Source organism: Microtus ochrogaster, linkage group LG2 (assembly GCF_000317375.1).
Source record: "Microtus ochrogaster isolate Prairie Vole_2 linkage group LG2, MicOch1.0, whole genome shotgun sequence".
NCBI lineage: Eukaryota > Metazoa > Chordata > Mammalia > Rodentia > Cricetidae > Microtus > Microtus ochrogaster.
In genome coordinates, this window is record NC_022028.1 from 44190179 (window position 1) to 44209904 (window position 19726).

General features: G+C 39.2%; 1 protein-coding gene across 1 annotated transcript in view; it reads left to right on the top strand.

The window, feature by feature from the left end:
• Positions 1 to 19726, top strand: part of Pcdh15 (protocadherin related 15) — a 1155509-nt gene that overhangs the window by 377548 nt on the left and 758235 nt on the right. The gene's annotated exons all lie outside the window — the stretch shown is intronic.

Consider the following 19726-nt stretch of genomic DNA (forward strand, 5'->3'; position numbering starts at 1 on the left):
ACCCTTTTGGGCTGTGGGTTACCAAGTACAATCCTATACATTCTCTGCTAAAATTCATTCTCCCTGGGCATCACTAGTGAAGACAAAATTTTTATTTAATTTACTCGTCAGGGTTGAAGCTCTCTGAGGAATGACTTTCCCACTGTACTTAGCTCATTGTAATTACCATCATAACTTGAAGTGCTTTCAACTCCTTTTGTATAAAACACTGTTTCAAAAATATTTGTACAATATAATGAAAATGTGTGCATTTGGGGATCCATTTATTTCACATTGCTTGCATAGATCCACAAATCAAATCCCACATAGTTAAGGTTCCAGTTTTCCATTAATATATTAATTTTCTTTTTCTACTTTATAAATGTCAAGCATGAGCTTAGCAATTGTAGGGGAAATTTGGTCATAAGCACCTCTTTAGTTTGTTGGTATCATCATTGCAATCTTTTTCTTATTTCTATTAATCAATAATAATATAAAGAGGAGCAGATTCTCCTATAATTACTATAGGATGGTTTGTCATGCTTTTTTAAAAAAATCTTACTTTACTGGATATGGTGAAATCATGCATATTTCACCATATGAAATAGAGCAACCTGTAGTGTGGCACTGTATGTATCATCAGGGAGTGAATACGCCAGTCATATTTAACTTTTTAAACTTATTTTCCTTCTTCACCCTGAGGTATTAGGATCTTTCCTTGCAGTCTTTGAGGTATACAATACACTCACTACCTTTATCATCAACACCCTGCTGAGGACCAGAACACCAGGACCTTTTACTGTCTTCTAACGGAATCCTAGCACCTGTGTATCAGAGTACCCTCATCTCATTATCTCCGTATCTTTCCCACAAGCTGCCTTTGAAGTCTGTCAGACCCGTGTGTTAGGATAACATCAGTGAAGTCATTCAGCACTTGACGTTTTGTCTGGCTTGTTTTTCTTAACACTAAGACCTCCAGTTGCATCAGTTTATAACAAATGGCAATACACTTTACTTCCAAATAGCACTCCGCTATATATATGCCCTATGTTTTTGTGTGGTCCTCGGATGATGGATAAGAACTGTTTTTCTTTATTGTGAATAGTGCTGTAGGGGACACCAGTCTGCAGGTGGCGCTCCAACCTACTGACTCGAAATCCTTTACTCACAATACCCAATGTTTGAGCAGTTGCTTCTCATGTTAGCTCTGTTCTTAACATTTTAAGGCACTTCCTGGCCATAACAGGTACCCTAATTGAGATTCAGACAATTGACATAGAGTAGGAGAGTTCCCTTTTATGTATTATGGTAGACACTCATTCTCTCTAGCATTTTGAAAACATGTCCTCTCAAGAAAGCTGATGTCTCCATGAGGTTTTGATTTGGGTATCTGTGATAATTAGTAAGGCAGTTTTCAAAAATGTATCTGAAAGATGTTTGCATGTTTTCCACTGACAACGTTGTCATTAATTTGATCATCTGTGGAGATGGTTTTGCTATGGCATTCCTTGAGTTCCCTTCCTATCCTGCTCACCAACCCCCTATCGGAATAGCTTTCAAATGTTCACTTCCATCCTGTAGGAGGGCCTTTTCTTTGGCAATGTCTTTATTTCCTTCTCAATATCTGTATTAGTGGATGTAATTCTTCTTCTCTTTTTGTATGATACTAGTTTACAGGATCACATGTTCACCAGACCCCCTGCTTGGCCATTGATGTGAATTCCTCATTGATCAACTTGTTGATGAGACGCTCTGCTTTCTTTCCTCATGTGTCCCTAGGACTGCTTGCTAGTAGTCCCCTCACACCTCACTGTAAGACACAGCTTAGGGGAGCCCCCCCCCATGAATATATCCCATTGTTCCCTATGTTTATTGCTATCTATAAGACCAAAATGGGAACATATGTCCTTAACTCTGTAAGTGGAAATACCCGCTCTAGTAGCTGACTCTTTCTAGATCCCTGCTACCAATGGCGATGTCGGCCATAGGAGCAGGAAATCTCAAAGTATAAAAGTAGTTAGCATTATTAATTGGAAATCAATTAGATGTCAATGGAGAAAACAGGATTGAATAACATAGCATCATTCTGGTATTGATTCACTTGGGAAAAGAAGGAGGAGGAGGACGAAGACGAGGGCGAGGAGGATGAGGAGGAGCAGGAGGAGGAAGTTGCATTTATCGAGTCTAATCAACGAGAGAGAGAAGAGTGGAGAGAGTCATTGTAAATGAGAAGAAATATTTTAAAGTCTTCCACATATTTTATGTGGTGATTTTGTGTCAAGCAAAACATATAAATATAAGCGTGGAAGTGGAGCACTGGGCTGAGCTCCCAAAGTCCAGTTGAAGAGTGGGAGGAGTGAGAATATGAGCAAAGAGGTCAAGACCATGATGGGGACACCCACTGGAAATGCTTACCTGAACTAATGGGAGCTCACCAACTCCCGCTGGACAGGGAAGGAACCAGCATAAGACCAAAACTAGACCCTCTGAATGTGGGCGAGAGTTGTATGGCTGGGGCAGATTGAGGGGCCACTGGCAGTGGCATCAGGATTTTTCCCTGTTGCTTGTACTGGCTTTTTGGAATCCATTATCTTTAAATGAATACCTTGTTCAGACTGGATATAGTGGGGAGGGCCTTGGCCCTTCCTCAGAGCAATGTGCCTTACCCTCTCTGAGGAGTGGATGGGGAGTGGGATGGGGAGGAGATAGAGGGGAATGGGAGGTGGAGAAGGTAGGAACTGGGATTGGTATATAAAATGAAAAAAAAATGTTTTCTTTTTAAAAAATAAAGATATAAGTGTGGAAATCTGTATGGACATATGAAGGTTCAAAGTGATAAATTATTAAATATTGTGTCTGAAATTATTGGGTGCAAATGACAATGAATCACAAGACACACAACAAACCCTGAGGGGAGAGGCAGGGAGGGAGCAGAGAAAAATGTAGAGCTCAATAAAAATCAATTAAAAAAAGAAAAAAAGCGTTTATTAAGAGAGAGAAAGATATGTGCACAGGCCTGAGGAAGCTGGTGCAGGAAGACAGCATGAAGCGGTGGTCCCAGCTTTTATAGGCAGCAGAGTGCATGCACAGAGAGGCTTCCATAGCTGAGACATGTGTAGATCATGTGACCATGCTGCACATAGGTCATGGCGTGTCTTGAGCGCCCTGGGAGCCTATATAAAGTTGCCTGAGCACTTGATGGAGCATGTGTAGCCCTGGAACCAGGAGGTGCCAGCACTTGGGGTGGCTAGACATTTTACCAAAACGCTGGGTGATGTAAATGATAACAGTGTCTTGGTTAGGAAGGCTCATATGCTTACGTTGGACATTTCCCTCAGATCAATCAGTAACTGTAACAAATTGAATCACAGCAATAATTTGTTAACCTTGATTTAATCAGAATACCATTTTTCATGTTTAATATACATTTTAGCAAGGTTATATCAGAAAGGGAAACTATTCAAATAATCCAAATATAGGTTATACTAGGGCTTTATAGACAATTAATGGTTTATGCCTGCAATTCCAGCATCTGAGTGGCGAGGCAGGAGGATTCAAATCTGAAGGTCACTTTTAGCTACTTAGTGAGACTGTTTAAGGCCAGGCAGTGCTTTGTGGAGCCTTTGTCTTATACAAAACAAAAGCAGGTAAGCAGACACAGGCAGGAGTACTCAACACAATGGTAATGTGTCTCTGGGACGGAAAAGTGATGTGAGTGTTCTAGCTACCAGCAGATTAAGGCATCTGATTGAAAGACCCTCAGAGAGGACCTTTTTCTCCGATGAAGACCCCAGAACCAGGACACTCCGAGACCAGGCCACAGGATGCAATTAGCAAGAGGTTTATTGAGTAAACACAGGTACCTGTGGGCAGCAAAGCCTTTCGGAGGACTTTGTGCACCTGCTAACTGGAGGGCGGGCTTTTTATAGGGAAGAGCAAACAACAAGTTTACAGAAGCAAAACAAAAGCATGGTTATAGGTCGATCGGAATGAGGCGGGCATGAATGGTTTCTTCTCTCAGCATGGATGTTTGGCAATAGTCATCCTGTTCCTATCTTTATAGATATCCTGTTTTGCAGTCAACCTGCTTTGTTGATGTGCTATCTTATTGACATCCTTGCAGTCTCCCTATCTCAAGACATCCAGCTCTCTCAAGCACATGGGATGTTCTTACGAGAGCAGGCTGGCTGCTGATCCGGAGAATTTTTTTTTAAAACAAACAGGACTTTCCCCCGGGAGCATGCAAGCTGCGGGTTTTGAGGAGGGGGTCTGTAGGGTCTTTCATGATGCATCCTGTTTTAGCAGGGCATTTGGCGTGAGAGAAAAGTCACCTTTAACAAGATGGGGAAGAGGTGGAACTAAGGCTTCTAGTTAGAGGAAAGAAGAAGGGGGGGTGACAATTAGAGGAGCAATTCAAGATAATCTAGCAAAAGATTAAATGGCGCTGGCAGCAGCAGGGGGTACGGAGTGTGGTAAGTATGGGATCAGCGCTAGAGGTGGCTAATGAGGCTGAAAGTTAATAAATACAAGTGGGGGCGAGTATGAGAGATAAGGTCAGAGCTAGGGGCTTGCAATTCTACATCTAGCAGGGATTTGGGATTTATTTCAAACGCACTGAGAAATCAAGAGTGTAATGTTCTGACATGTTTTTAAAGCACGAGTCTCTGTCCTCTGACCTACCCGTGGTGTCTGCAGACACATCTAGTAGCCAAGCACCCCGTGCCTGGACAACCTTCTCCAATGAGCTTGGAGAAGACTAGCGATAAAGAAAAATGTATTTTCCCAAATACTAAGTTTTCTCTTTCCTGGGCCAGTGACTTGGGAGTCTGTTAATACTTCATCTGGAAATAAGCCACTGCTCAGGATGTAACACCTCAGCCACTTCCTCTTCCTGTTTTAGAGTTCATTCACAATTCAGAGGTCGCTCACAGTTCAGAGGCCTTAGCTTTAGTTCCTTCACAAGTACAAGTCTGTGAATGAACTCTATCATGACAATTGTTGGTGAGAGATTCTAAAGTAAATGAAAACTCATTGCCACGTTAAGCATTTATGCCTGAGATGGTTTTGTGGCTTGAGGAGTGAAATGTACTCCTAACAGCTCCAGGCTTTGGGTTCCACTACTTCTAGCTTCCCACAAAATGGAAAAGGTTCTGTTTTAGGATTTGAAGAGCTGAAAACCAAGTGCTTAGTAAACTAGTACTTTCTATTATTCTGAAGCTGTGATAGTGTGTGTTCCAGTCACTAGCTGTGCACACGCATGCCCTAAAGGTGCATGCAAGAACCTGGGAGGATGCGTTTACATGCCTCTGTCACTGGTAGAATGACAGACCATAGTAGATCATGGGGTTTCATATGGGTTGTTGGATAATAGGTAAATTCTGTAAAAGTCACACCCTAAGTTCCTTTTGATGGCAAATGCAGCTGCCTATGCAATCTTTGTTAGGTGTTGACACCTGGCCTGTTATTTGTATGCCAGAGCCTACCACGAGCTAAATGAATTTCTGATGGAATGCTTGTTACTTCGTTTCCATAATAACATATTTGCGGTGCACAATTCTAAGTTTTCCCAGGTGCACATCAAAACTGCTTCACTCCGTGGAGCCTCCCAGCTCAGGTGGTGGCACATGACCAGATCACAAGGGCTCCTTCAGCTCTGGTGTGAACCCCAAAAAGGTCTGAAAGTTAAAAGGTTAGTTAGGGTGCTCCAAGTAATCTGTGACAAACTTACATCAGCAGCCTTTGGTGAAAACGCAGCATGTTTTAGAGGTAAATATTTGAATATTGCCCAAGCCCCAGACCCTTGACTTTCTGTTGGACCTCCCTGTGGGGAAGAATCTAGATGGCTTTATAAAGAGCCTGGCTTGTAATGCTATGAAAAGAGGTTGATTTGAACGCTTGCACGGTGATTTATGAAGCTTGCCACATCCCGTGGTTCTGCCTCACAGGACACTTGCAAAGAAACGTCCGTATTCTAAGAAATCTTAACTATTCAAAAGAAGCACATGGACGTGCACCCTTCTGGAAGGAAAACAAAGCAAAAGAGTCTCATTCATGGTGGAGAGTCACAGGGGACGTTCTACCATCTCGACAGTCCCTCTGCTCTATGCACGCATCTGTGCCTTCTTGGAACTGGAGACAGAAGTTCAGATCAGACCACCAGCTGAGAGACAACACCTTCTCGTTCTTTTCTTCCTCTGGTGAAAGGGCGTGGAGGACCTCTGGAATCTTTCCTAAGGACAGTGTTTCAGTTCAAGACCTGATCCCCTTCCAAAGGCTTCATTCCTGATACCTTGGGTGAGGCTTTTGACAGCAGAGTCCAAGTGTGGCGAGCCCCAGTCCATCAGAGCTTATTCGCTGTTTTCTTTCTAGGGCCAAACAACACTGAGTACATTTGGGGTTATTTAACCATTCGCTTACACACAGGCATTTTGATTGTATCAAATTTTGTGAGCTTGAATAAACTTGCAGAAAAATTCAAAGTGTTTTATTTTTGTTTTTTTGTTTTTGTTTGTTTGTTCGCCTGTTTGTTTTGGCTGAATGCCAGGTACATTTCCGGTGTATCATAGCTAAAGCTATTTAATGACATCCCACCCCTGCTTACAGATTTAGCCACCCCCTTTGCTTGCTCACATTATTTATTATCAGGTTCTGGATTCTGGCCATTGGAAGCACAGTGCGCTGATGTCCCTGGAGATTTTTATTTTGTACGCCCTGTTAAAATATAATGGGTGTCATCTCATCATGAGTCCACTTACTTTCATGTATCTAACTGCGTTGATGATGTGTCAAGATCTGAGATGAATTTTTTTTTATCACGGTGACATCTATTGTTCTTAAAATAATTAGCATGTTTTGAATAACAATCGCTTGTCACAAATAAATCATTGAAAAAAAACACCACATTTCCCTCTTTCCCCCTCTGTCACGACTCTTTTCATTCCTGTACCTTTTAGCCTTTTTCAAATGGGGAAGTGTGGGAAGTTTTACTATTCATGAAGCTTATCATTGTTTTTGTTTTCTTTTTACATATCACACATTTTCTTATAGATCTTAAAATCTCATTGCCCACCCATCACCCATCATCCGATTTTCTCATGTCTTTAGGAAATTACAGTTTTTTACTTTACTTTTTTGTTTAGGTGCCAGGGCTCCAGATGGTTTCTGTCCATACCCAGGTTGTAGCAAATAAATCTTAGCTCCTTGTTTTCCTATCACTGCGTTTTGCTTTTTTTTTTTTGTGCGTTCTGGTGAGCATTTCAGTGAATTTTCTTTTTTTTTTTAGATTTATTTATTTTTTTTTACTTTTCTTCTTCCATTGAGAAAAGGGAAAAAAAAACCAAGTTTCCGCCTCCTCCCACCCTTCTCCCCCTCCTCCCACTCTTCTCCCCCTCCCCCCACTCCTCTCCCCCTCCCTCCCCAGTCCAAAGAGCAGTCAGGGTGCCCTGCCCTGTGGTAAGGTCCTCCCCCCTCCGTCCATATCTTGGAAGGTGAACATCCAAACTGGCTAGGCACCCACAAAGCCAGCACATTAAGTAGGATCAAAACCCCTTGCCATTGTCCTTGGCTTCTCATCAGCCCTCATTGTTCGCCATGTTCAGAGATTCCGGTTTCATCCCATGCTTTTTCAGTCACAGTCTAGCTGGCCTTGGTGAGCTCCCAGTAGATCAGCTCCACTGTCTCAGTGGGTGGGTGCACCCCTCGTGGTCCCGACTTCTTTGCTCAGGTTCTCCCTCCTTCTGCTCCTCATTGGGACCTTGAGAGCTCAGTCCAGTGCTCCAGGGTGGATCTCTGTCTCTATCTCCATCCATCACCAGATGAAGGTTCTATGGTGATATGCAAGATATTCGTCAGTATTGCTATAGGATAGGCTCATTACAGGTTCCCTATCCTCAGCTGCCCAAGGAACTAACTGGGGACATCGCTTTGGGCTCCTGGGAGCCACTCTAGGTTCAAGTCTCTTGTCAAACCTAAGGTGGCTCCCTTATCTAAGAATTGTGCTTCTATGCTCCCCTATCCAACCTTACTTTATCCCAATCATCCTTTTTCCCCAAGTTCCCCCCATCCTCCCCTTCTCCCTTTTCTCTCCCCACTTCCCCTTACCCCCATCCCATCCCCAAGATCCCAATTCTCACCCCGGCAATTTTGTCTACTTCCCATAGCCAAAAGGATAACTATATGTTTTTCCTTGGGTTCACCTTCTTACTTCGCTTCTTTAGGTTCGCCAATTGTAGACTCTGTGACCCTTATTTATGGCTAGAAACCAATTATGAGTGAGTACATCCCATGTTCATCTTTTTGGGTCTGGGTTACCTCACTCAGTATAGTGTTTTGCTTTTTTTAACCCACTGTTTTTCTTGTAAAATATTCACCCACCATTTTTGCATATATATATGGATTTCAAAGAAGTGCAAGTTAACTGTTTCTTAAGGCTGTAGTAATCAAGTAGGCATTGTGGCTCACTCCTGTACTCCTAGGAAGAGGATCGCTGTGTTGGAGGTCAGCCTTGCCAACCTAGCAAGTTCCAGGGTAGTCGTGGATGCATACTGAGAATAGGTCATCACGATATTATATTATTCTTTGTAAAGGTGAATTAACTGAGTCCATTTAATGTAATACTATTCAAGGGAATCAAAAGATACCTGCCAAGAAGTTTGATGTACTCCCTGATAGAATGGAACTGTTACTACTTCACTTCTTGTGTTTTCTATTATTTTTGCTATTGCATTAAGTTCTGTGGTAAAGCCGTGCACCATGTGACTGAAGATCTAAAATGTGGAAGAAGGAACTATTGTCTTTAACTCCAGTAATTCTTTTTCTCATTCCCACCCAAGATACCACATTTAAACCATTTGTTCTGAAATAAAATTTGAGCAGCAGTTTTCAGATTTAATTCGTGTATTCTCTCTCTCGCTCCCTCTCTGCATAAATTGCTTTGAAAAACGACTTTCACCCATATGTAATTTTATTAAGCATATCAACAAAATCATTAAATAATATTTGTTAGATGTTAGTGTGTTGAGAGGTAGGCATTTCAATATCGTCTTAACCTTCATGACAGCTGCACTGGGTGGTTAATGTCAATGTTGATAGAATTCTAACCAATGTGTGGTTTTGGACAAGTCATTCTGCATTCCCCAACACCTCACACAGCCAGCAAGAGGCTTATTTTAGAGCAACTTCTTTGCTCCCACTCCAAAGGTATAAATTTTAACTGATCCATCTATTGTGCGCATGGATTATACAATTCTACTTAATTTCATGAACTTAATTTAACAAAATTGATGCTAAGTAAGAAGCTTTAATAGATTGAAATTCAAATAATAGAGTGCTGTGTTTGTTTCATTGGATAATAATTTAGCATCTGTTATGTTCTTTGCATAAAATTAGTTCAACGGCATCTACAAAATTTAAATATGCATAAATATCATTGTAGGACCTATTGGTATTAGAAATGAAATATGCACATTAGACTAGAAGTGAAAAGGTAATAGTAACACCTTTTTGAACAATTGTGTTTATTTAGTATGAACATTTTGACAGCACCACAGCCTCCAATCTCATGGGTCATATGTCCTGACACCCCAACTCTGTCTATAAATACTTTTCTGTCATTGGGTGGTATTGCTGGCTTTCTCCCTGTTCTCCAGGTGAGCTTTTACAGTGGCAATATGAAGAAGTAATAATTGGCCCCAACTCTAGAGCAGAATTTTGGGTCTAAGTTTAATTACTTCTGGATATTGCTCACTCTGTATTTTTATGACACAAGACTTTGCCCGATATATGATTCTTACCTCCAAATAGGCAAGCTCTACTGTCAGGAATTGCCATGAAGGTGGTCAGGCAATTACTGGTCAAAGAGTGAAGAATCTGTGAAAACCAAAGAACACTGATAACACAATTTCAAATTAAAATCAATCCATTTTCTAAAGCATGTATAAGGAATAATAATATGTCAAATGTCATCACTCAATTTAACATCTGCTCTGTGTGATAAAATCAATAAGTGACCTGGTTGAAGTGAAGGTAGCTAGGTTACAGAAGGCTAAGAATGTGTGTGTGTGTGTGTGTGTGTGTGTGTGTGTGTTGTGTTAGAGTGTGTATAGCAGAACAAAGAAGAAAGAACAATAAGTAGATGGTCAGAGATTTTGAAGGGTTTAAATAGGAAAGACATATCTGCGATTTCAAAACAGATTCAGGAGGCTGAAGGAGGAAGATCACAAATTCAAGGCCAGCTCACATTATATGTGTTATAAATTAAATACAACAAATAGAATATTTTAAGGAGGAAAATTTATTTGCATGAATTCAATATATATCCTTATCCCATATAATTCTAAATGGATTTTACAATTGTTATCACATTTGAGTGAAGAAAGAGTTATGAAATACATAACTACAAATTATGAAAAAGATATAGTAAAGATGAAAGAGACATGAAGCCCAAATTAATAATGTGAACAGTTAAAAGTTGGCAAAGTATGCTTTAAACATGAACTATAAACACTCATCATAATAAGAGGGTGTTAAGAATGAATAGTCATTTCTAAAATAGAATAAAATTAAGAATCAATACGGGAGTGAATATAAACTAAGTAGAAATTCTGGTGCATGCAATTTCAGGTCTTCTGTTTGGAATCTTCATTCTAGCAGATGTATTAAAATGAAAGGAAGCATTAAATACCTCATGCAGCAGTAGAGGAAGTATTTATCAATGCATTCTGTTCAGAGGAACACAAGAGAGATCAGAAAACTAGACGTAGGGATGGGGGCTCGATGAGAGAACACGGCCAACCCTCACTCATGGACCCTACTAGCATCTTCGTGGTTTTACCTTTACCGTTGTCTGTGCCTGGCTTTAAGGTACTCCAAAAAACCTGACAATGTATGAGGGCTCACACTGTCCATCTTCATAAACAAATAGTCATAGAGATAAAATGTGCAATCATTTATGTTGAAAAATGCTACTGGCAATCATGTTTGAAGCCGCCCTCCCAGGCTTGTAAGTCATAAGAACAAGAACACAGTGGTTTTATTTTGCTGCATGTAAGGATTTCTTAGCTGGGTTTGGTGTTTCTCACCTGTAGCCCCGCTCTGAGGACTAGACAGGAAACAACTGAAAAGATTTTCAGCCAGGAAAGGCAAATGGAAGGCTAGAGGTAGCGTGCACATCGGGAGGAGGTGACAAGACATTGTCTGGGGTTTCATTGAAGGAGATCTTCAGGGAGTCAGCCCGTGTCTGATGGCAGGAAAGAAAACGTAATCTTGTTGGAGTGCAAGCTAATGGAAAATAAATTGTGATGTTTACAAGAGCTCTTATGCAGAGATTCTAGTTAAACGCCAAAGGGAAGGGGTTTATCACAGGAGATCAGGAGAAGAGACTTTTACAGAAAATGGAGGGGAAAGAAAAGGCAACTTGCGAGCTACCGCGAAGAATGGTAAAGTTCATTGCCTGTACTATGGTTACTATAATATGTTATTTACAGAAACATAATCTGTGGGGGCTGCGTAAAATTGTAGGAGATAAGGTGAAATAGGAAAGGTCAGACTCACATAAGAGTTTTGAAATTAGTGCGCTATGGAATTTTCAGATTCCAGTAGAAAAGAGTGAGGCTGGCGGGTTGTGGGGGGGTATGCTCATATAGAGAGCATAATACTGAAAAGGACATTTTGTTTCTTTGTGGAATCTAGGTTTCCAAAGAGCTAGGAGCTAGAGTACATGAAGTAAGGAAAACTTTGCAGGCTTGGTGCCTTGATCTAGGTAAATGGGAAACCTGCAGAATTTACTAATCAAACAGATTTAGCTTTGAATGAAAGATGCGTTTTCAGACAATATGAGTTTCCTAACTTTTAATAGAAATGATTCCCCCTGGTGCTATTAAAGAACAAACAAACAAAAAATCTTATTCATCATCTTATGCTTTGTTTCGGAGCTGCCTTACTTGTGTGCAAGGTAAGCTGAATATTCTATTTTAATTCAGATGATATGCGGCAAAGCTGGCATAGTCCTCCTTCCATTTGGCAAAGGGTGCTCCTGTGTAAGCTTGCTGAATGGTTCAGAGACCTGTGGTGTCTCGAGTTTGGTTATAGATTGAACACCTCACTTTCTTTTTTTTTTTTTTTTTTTTTTTTTTTTTTTTTTAGAGACGGGGTTTCTCTGTGGTTTTGGAGCCTGTCCTGGAACTAGCTCTTGTAGACCAGGCTGGTCTCGAACTCACAGAGATCCGCCTGCCTCTGCCTCCCGAGTGCTGGGATTAAAGGCGTGCGCCACCACTGCCTGGCTGGACACCTCACTTTCTACCTCTGTCTCTGTCTCCAACTTTAAGAAATCCACCTCCTCTGTTGCTACTCATGTTGTTGATTTTTAATTCCTCTTTTTTATTTAAATACCAGAAAGAGAACAAAATAAGCCTCAATACACCAGGACACAGAGTATCTGAAGAGAATAATGCCTCTTCCCTCAGTTTGAACATGTGCTGAAGACTTTGCTCCTAATCTGAATGGGCCAAATCACCTGCTTCCCACATAAAGGAGATGCATTTCTGAGTAATTCAAAAACCTGTCAAATGATCAAGCAGTTAGTAAAACTCAGCCAAAATTCAAGTTTAAACAATGCACAGCCAATGGAATCAATCAAGCCTCCCGAATTCCCGTGTTGAACCCAGTGCCATGGGATGTCAAACACACCTGCATCCCTTCCCGGCTTTCCTTCTTGGCTAACAAAGATGTTTCTGTCTTTTTTTCCTTATGCTAATGCTAAAGTCAAACACCTTCCACAAACCCTTTGAACCAAACGGTGATTTCTTCCATCTGAGTGTTTATTTGAATCCCACTCATGTCTTGTCTTGATGTAGCTCTGCTCTGTCGGAGCTGGGTGAGCATGCCTTTATACAAGAGGAACTGGGAATGAAACGCTGTGAAATTGAGACTTGCACCGCTCTAGACCTTCAGAGCGTGGCTTTGTACCTGAGATATCTACCAGGTGAGCGTCTGTAGGCGCATCTAATTAGGCTGACAGTCAAGGGGAGCTCTTGAATAAAAGATCATGTTAAGAATGTTTTATTCTGGAAGTTAGATGGTTCAGAAGGGTTTCTAATTTTCCAGACACCTATAATAAAACCATCATGCCCCTTAGTGGATGCTGCTCAAATGCTTGGCCTTTTCCATAACCAGAAATAAAGTTCCTAGATTTCAACCTGCTGGTAACTTATGCTTAAGCAATGTTAATATGCCTAAATATTTATGGAAATCTCCCTCCTACACAAGCAATCAATCACATTTTCAATGGAGCCAAGTTGAATATTTTAATCCATGCTCTATGGTCAATGTGCAATCTGCTCTGCTCTTGAAAACACTGAGTCCTGCTATTTACTGGGATCTATAAGATTATTATAATTAAATTATATAAATCCTGTCTGTCATCACCCACTAAAAGTGTCACTTTTGGATACATGTTTGAAAGATTATGTATATAATGTATATATATATGTGTGTGTGTGAATTCATATATATATGAAGATACATATCTTTTGTTCGTGTATATGTGTACATATATATGTGCCTCTGTGAGTGTGCACACGTTCATGTGGGTGTGTACTCTGTATGTGCTGCTGTGCATGTATTTTGATGTGGAGCATGCAGGCCTCTGTGTGTGAGCGTACATGTTTATGTGTGGGTATGCATGTGTGCATGCATATGTGTGAGTGGGTGTCTAGTGTCTTCCTGAATATCCCTCCACCTTACTTCTTGAAACCAGTTTTCTCCCTGAATCTGGAGCTCACTGATCCTGTTAGGCTGGCTGGCCAGTGATGCTTAGAGATGTTCGCGGCTCCACATTTGCAGCACCTATAATAGGGCACACATCTGCCTTTTTCAGTAAGTACTTGGGATCCAATCTCAGGCCTCCACACTTCTGCCACAAGCATTTTACTGACTGAGCTATCTCTCAGCCCCTTCAATACGTGGCTTAAATCCAATTGATTATTTTGATAAAGCCACTATTTTGTCAATGAGTTTTCTTTCCCACTGCAGATAGAAACTCACATGATTTTTTTTCCGTTTGATCCTCTTTATTTATCCATCTAGATGCCTAAAATGAGATGGGTGAGGCAGCTTCTAATTCCCAAATGCCAGAGAGAAAACAAGAAATCAAATGAACACTAGACCCAAGTGTTCAGGTTGTGTTCATATCCCCAAACCTCTCTTTCAGCTAACAAATGGATAAGTCTCAGGTGAAGAAAGGAACTGAATACATTTTCCAGAGAAGCCCAAGGTGTCTTGTGGCTGGCCCAGGCCAGGCATTTAACATTTTTGTGACATACACTCATTCTATCTGAGAAAACCAATTGGGACGAGTGAATATTACCACCTCTGTTTGCTCCACAGTCCTTTGATTTTATCTCTTATTAAAATGAGAATCAGGTCTCTAAGTAGGATCACGTGCCATTGCAATACAGCTGAGTTACAAGGAAGGCAATTATTTCTAAAACCATTTTGTTAGTATTATTATAGTACGTCATTATAATTATTATATCATTTAACAAAAGTAAGGTGACCAAGGATTCACAATCCAAATCTCAATGATAGGAAATACAACTACATCAATAAAGTTGTTAGGAATCTAGATAATTGCAACCAAATAGGAAGAGTGGTCAGTCACCATAGCAAATGTGTGGTTGTGGACATAGTCATTTCCCCTGGTGTGATACTCTTGATGATATGGTCATACTTGGGATTAAGACAGAGAAGAAAGTTAATAAAGGAAGTCTTTCTTACTGTCATTGAAAACATTAATGGTAATGAATACATTTAATATGAGGAACAATACAGGTGACTGACAGAAAACTGAGATATTCTTTTCTATGAGAGAGCATTTGGTACCTTTTAACCTACTTATACTTTGCATTTAGTAAGATTTTCAAACTCATTGTAATGAGGAATGCAAGACATCACTTTTGTCAATGTTTAAAAAAGAAACGACAAGATGCTTTAAACAGAAAGAATAAGTAATGTAGGGACTGGAACACGGCTCGGTGGTTAAGGACACCACATGCCCTTGCACAGGACTGGGGCCTGGCTGCCAGCCCTCTCCTGTTGTCTTTACAACCACCAGTAACTCCAGTTACAAGTGATCTGACACGATCTGGCTTTTTATGCACCAGGAACACAAGTGGTGCAGGGCACAGACACGCATCTCTGTAAAAATTCATACACACAAAAGGTGAGTAAATCTTTAAAAAAGAAAACGACATTGCAATATCAGACTGAATGAAAAGGATACAAAATGCACCGTGAGGTTAAGTTCTGGGAGCTCCATCTCAGGCTAGGGTTCTGCTGGCTTGTGGTGCATTTTACACCTATTGATGAGAAGGGATGTTATAGTGATAACTAAAATATGCTGGAAGTGTAACGTGTGGGACAACATGCTGTCACATAAAACCATCTATTTAAATATATCTTCTCATATTTATTTATCTGCTTGTTTGTTGGTTGGTTGGTCTTTCCAGACAAGGTTTCTTTGTGTAATTCTGGCTGACCTGGAACTCATTTTGGGAGACTGGCCTACAACTCACAGAGGTTTTCCTGCCTCTGTCTCCCGAGTACTGGGATTAAAGTACTGGTGCTCCACCACCGCCCAGCATCTGATTTTTATGTTTAAGGTGGTTGAAACCTTCACAGTTTGGGAAGCTGAGCAAAGCATGGTGTCTTGAGAGATGCTTTGTTGAGAATGAAGTTCATTATGTCTAAGGTGTTCCAAATAACTCCAAAGTCATCTTGCTTCTTCTACATGACTCAAAGGCTTATCCCATGCATGGAACTGGAATTTTTATGATTATTTTTTACTATCATACAGTGGTTCATTGCTATTACACAAAATTGATACAGTAAATAAAACTTCCAAAATATTGCCCCCCACTCTCAATGGTAATGGCTATGTTGTAACACCATACTGGGAAGAAGTCCAATAATTACATGACTCAAATTGGAAAGGTCATTGAAGTTTAAATTCAAACTCCAGTGGAGAAATAGCAATGTTTCACTAAACTTTTTTCAAAGCAAAATAATCTTGTGTGTGTGTGTGTGTGTGTGTGTGTGTGTGTGTGTGTATTGAAAAATCCTCAGAGATGCAAACCCATAAAAAGGTCTTCTATTATATATAGGTAACAGTTATGCAATGAATAGTGTTATTTATGTGAGATACAAACAAGTTAATATTCGTGTTCAAAATATTTTATACAAGTTTTACTCTCATTTTTTTGCAAATGTATTTTAAATTCTGAGAACAATGTTCTTTACATTGATTAACTGTGCAGACTTCATGTCTTTTTTTTGACAAGATGTAAGTTAAAAGGTCAGAATGTAGTTTTGTGTTTGAGAGTAGAGTTGAGGGTTGAAGATGTCTCATTTCCCCAACATTTTACTGTTTTCACAAATTTATTATAAGAGGAATAATTCTAATCTTCCTTTCACCTTAAAATGAGTATAAGGATCGGCTCATAGTCATCAGATCACTACAGTACTGTTTCTGTGTTTCATATAAAAACATATAGTTTAGCTTTTATGTTCTTACTGCATGAGAATGCTATGATTTGCGTGCTATGTGATAATGTATTTTTCAATGTAGGATCAGAACCACAGCTTGGGTCCTTTGAAGATATAAGCACCATCAAAAATGTAGTAGTTTGTGGCTACAGGACTGTGGGTTCCATTCGAAAATTCATTCTGATCATTTGCTTTTGTTTTGGCAAGCAACTCTCACTAAGAACAAAAGGAAATGAACAGCTAGCTCCATGGAGGGAAGGGTCTGACTTGTGCTGTTTGGCAGGAATGAGGCAATGTGATTTACAGTGGAGTACAGTTCAAAATATCTGTAAACTCCAGGATAGTAAAAGAGGAAAAGAATGCCTGTAAATGATGTAGAGGAATTAAAATTTTTCTTTATAATCACCAATAAAATTTTTAAGTTTATATTTGAAAAATGCCTTCTATTGAAGAGAAGAAAAAGTAAGCTGTACAATATTGAAATAAAAAGATGCTTCATGCTATTAAACATCATCTCAGATTTAGTAATCTATATATCAGAATTCTAGTACAATAATATAAATAGTAAATACCATCATACACTGTCCACTATGACACTGAGAGCAGATGAAAAAAGGGTGAACATGAATGATATGCTCTGCTTCACTGGGTAGTGGGAGAACTATGTCATTGGTGACATCTTCCCAAATTTACCTTACCAAAGAAATATGTGACAGAATTCCTAGTTCTCTCAGAGTTTCTTCTGCTGGGTCTTTTTTTATTCTTTCAGGGATCATCTTTTAATTTATTTATTTATTGGTTTTCTGGGTGGTTTTGAGGCAAGACAGTGACTGTTCCTTTGTTACAAACTCCCAGATCATTTTGACCTTGTTAATTTTAAGACAACAGCTTGGATGGTGTTACTTTAGGTCATCTGAGACGCTTCAACTACTTACTATATTCTAAATCCAGCTGTTTCTGCTATTATATCACACAAACACAATCATAAACACACACATACATGCATACCTTATAAATCATAGACACAAAGACATATACACATACACAAATATTCATGCATACATATATACACTTCTACACAAATATATACAAACTTACATACATGTATATGCATGCAAACACACACATACAAAGACAAATATACAGAAACATATATAAATACACACACATATATAAATACACACACATATATCACACATATATGACACAAACACATAACCATACATACATATACACATATACACAGGTATATGCATACTCACAAATACACATACATATGTAAGCAAACATCACATATACATTTAGAGACATATACACACGCACACACACACACACACTATATATATATATATATATTACAATTAAGTACAAATAATGGATTTCTCTTCAGGTTTTCTCTACATAGAAAGATGTTTTCTCCTCAGAATTAGGCAATTCAGGACATTTGTCACAAAACACAATGACATAATTTGTTTGTACATGTAGAATTAATACACTATTTTTTCTTATAGTTTTTGTTCTCCTTTTTAAATATTTGTTTTCATTACCTCAATTGCGTGTGGAAGGTGTGTGCACACTAGAGCAGGAACTCAGTTCAGACCAGTGTTAGGTCTCTGGAGCTGGTGGTTCAGAGGATTGTGAAACATTCTACTCAGGTACTGGAAGCCAAACCTGGGTCCTCTTTAGGAGCAATGAGTGTGTTCATTACTACAGAGCCAAGCCTATTACTTTAATTTTCTCTCCAGTACATTGCTTTAATTTTTATAAAAGTTATTTCTTCATATTATAAATTTCATCAGTATATCAACTTAGACAGAGTACTATAATTTAAATCCCTATACAGTGACAACAGAAAGCATTATTATAGACTATATAGTCCATGTCTGCTGGGGTTCAGAATTGGTTCATCTATTTTTCTCTCCATACTATTGGAAATAAAAGCCCCTATTTGAGAGAAGTTATATCTCATAACAGAAGAAAAGAGATGCCTGAAAATTATAAATCAGGTCTCAATCTAACCAAAAAGTCTTAAGTTTGTTTTTAATTGTCCACAGAATCAGGAGCCTTTCTCAGATACATTACAGTAATAGAACAAAGCAAACCTGACCTTGATTGAGAAGAGATGGTCCATCTCCCACAGGGAGCTAGTATTACTACTGTTCTTGGAACAAATCTTGAACAGTTCATAATTTTATTAATAAATATTTACATTAAGAAAGAGAAGACAAATTTGAACTTGATATATTTCCACTCTTCTCACAGGGGTATTTATATCTTAAAATACATTAGATATTCTTAAAATAGTATAATTCTTTCATTCTTGAATTTTGCTACCAAAGTCCAAGTCTTAATTTGTCTTAATGTTTAATGTGACTGTTACCCTAAGGGAGCTAATTAAGTTAGTTTAGCTGTGATATTTTTCTCTGTTAATGTGGTAAGTGCTTGTGTGTTCTTAGTTGGAGGACTGAACCTAGAAATACAATGCTAATAAAATAAAACACATGACCCACATTAATAACAATACAGATATGTATCTGGTAAATGTATGCTTTACAATGTCTAATGTTTTCTACAAATCATTGGTTACAGAAATTCAATTGGGATTTCTTAAGAACTTAAATGGAACATCTATAATACACAACACCCATTCACCTCAGACCCAAGCTCACAGATCATAGTTAAAGAGGAAGCAGAAAGATTGTAGGAGTCAGAGGTAGTGAAAGTCTGCACTGAAAGAGTATTTGCTGCAAGCGACAGGCCTAGTACATCCAGGAACTCAAATACTGCACAGTAGCTATGACTATGCACTGAAGATCAGTCAAAATTCTAGCATGGTTGGTGGAGAAGGGGGGATTCATGGTGCCCCATTTCTAGCTGTGGAGCTATTGGTAACTGATGATTCCCAGGAGAAAGAGAGTCAGTTCTTTTTAGAGATGCAACTGCAGAGGGAAGAGCCATGTTCTAGTAGATGACCCTACACTCATATTCAAATCATTTTGTTCATAAAGATGGCGTGTCCTTCTGTTTGGCACAGGGTTTATAGAAGGCAACAAAGCTCTGTGTTTTGTAGGTTACAAAGTTGCATAATGGAGAAATTGAGTGTTTGCTTATGACAGAATCTGATATAGTTAATTTCATCTCTGGTTTTCATATTTCAGAAAAAAATATTAAAATTAAATATTTAATTTTAATTTAATTAATTAATTTT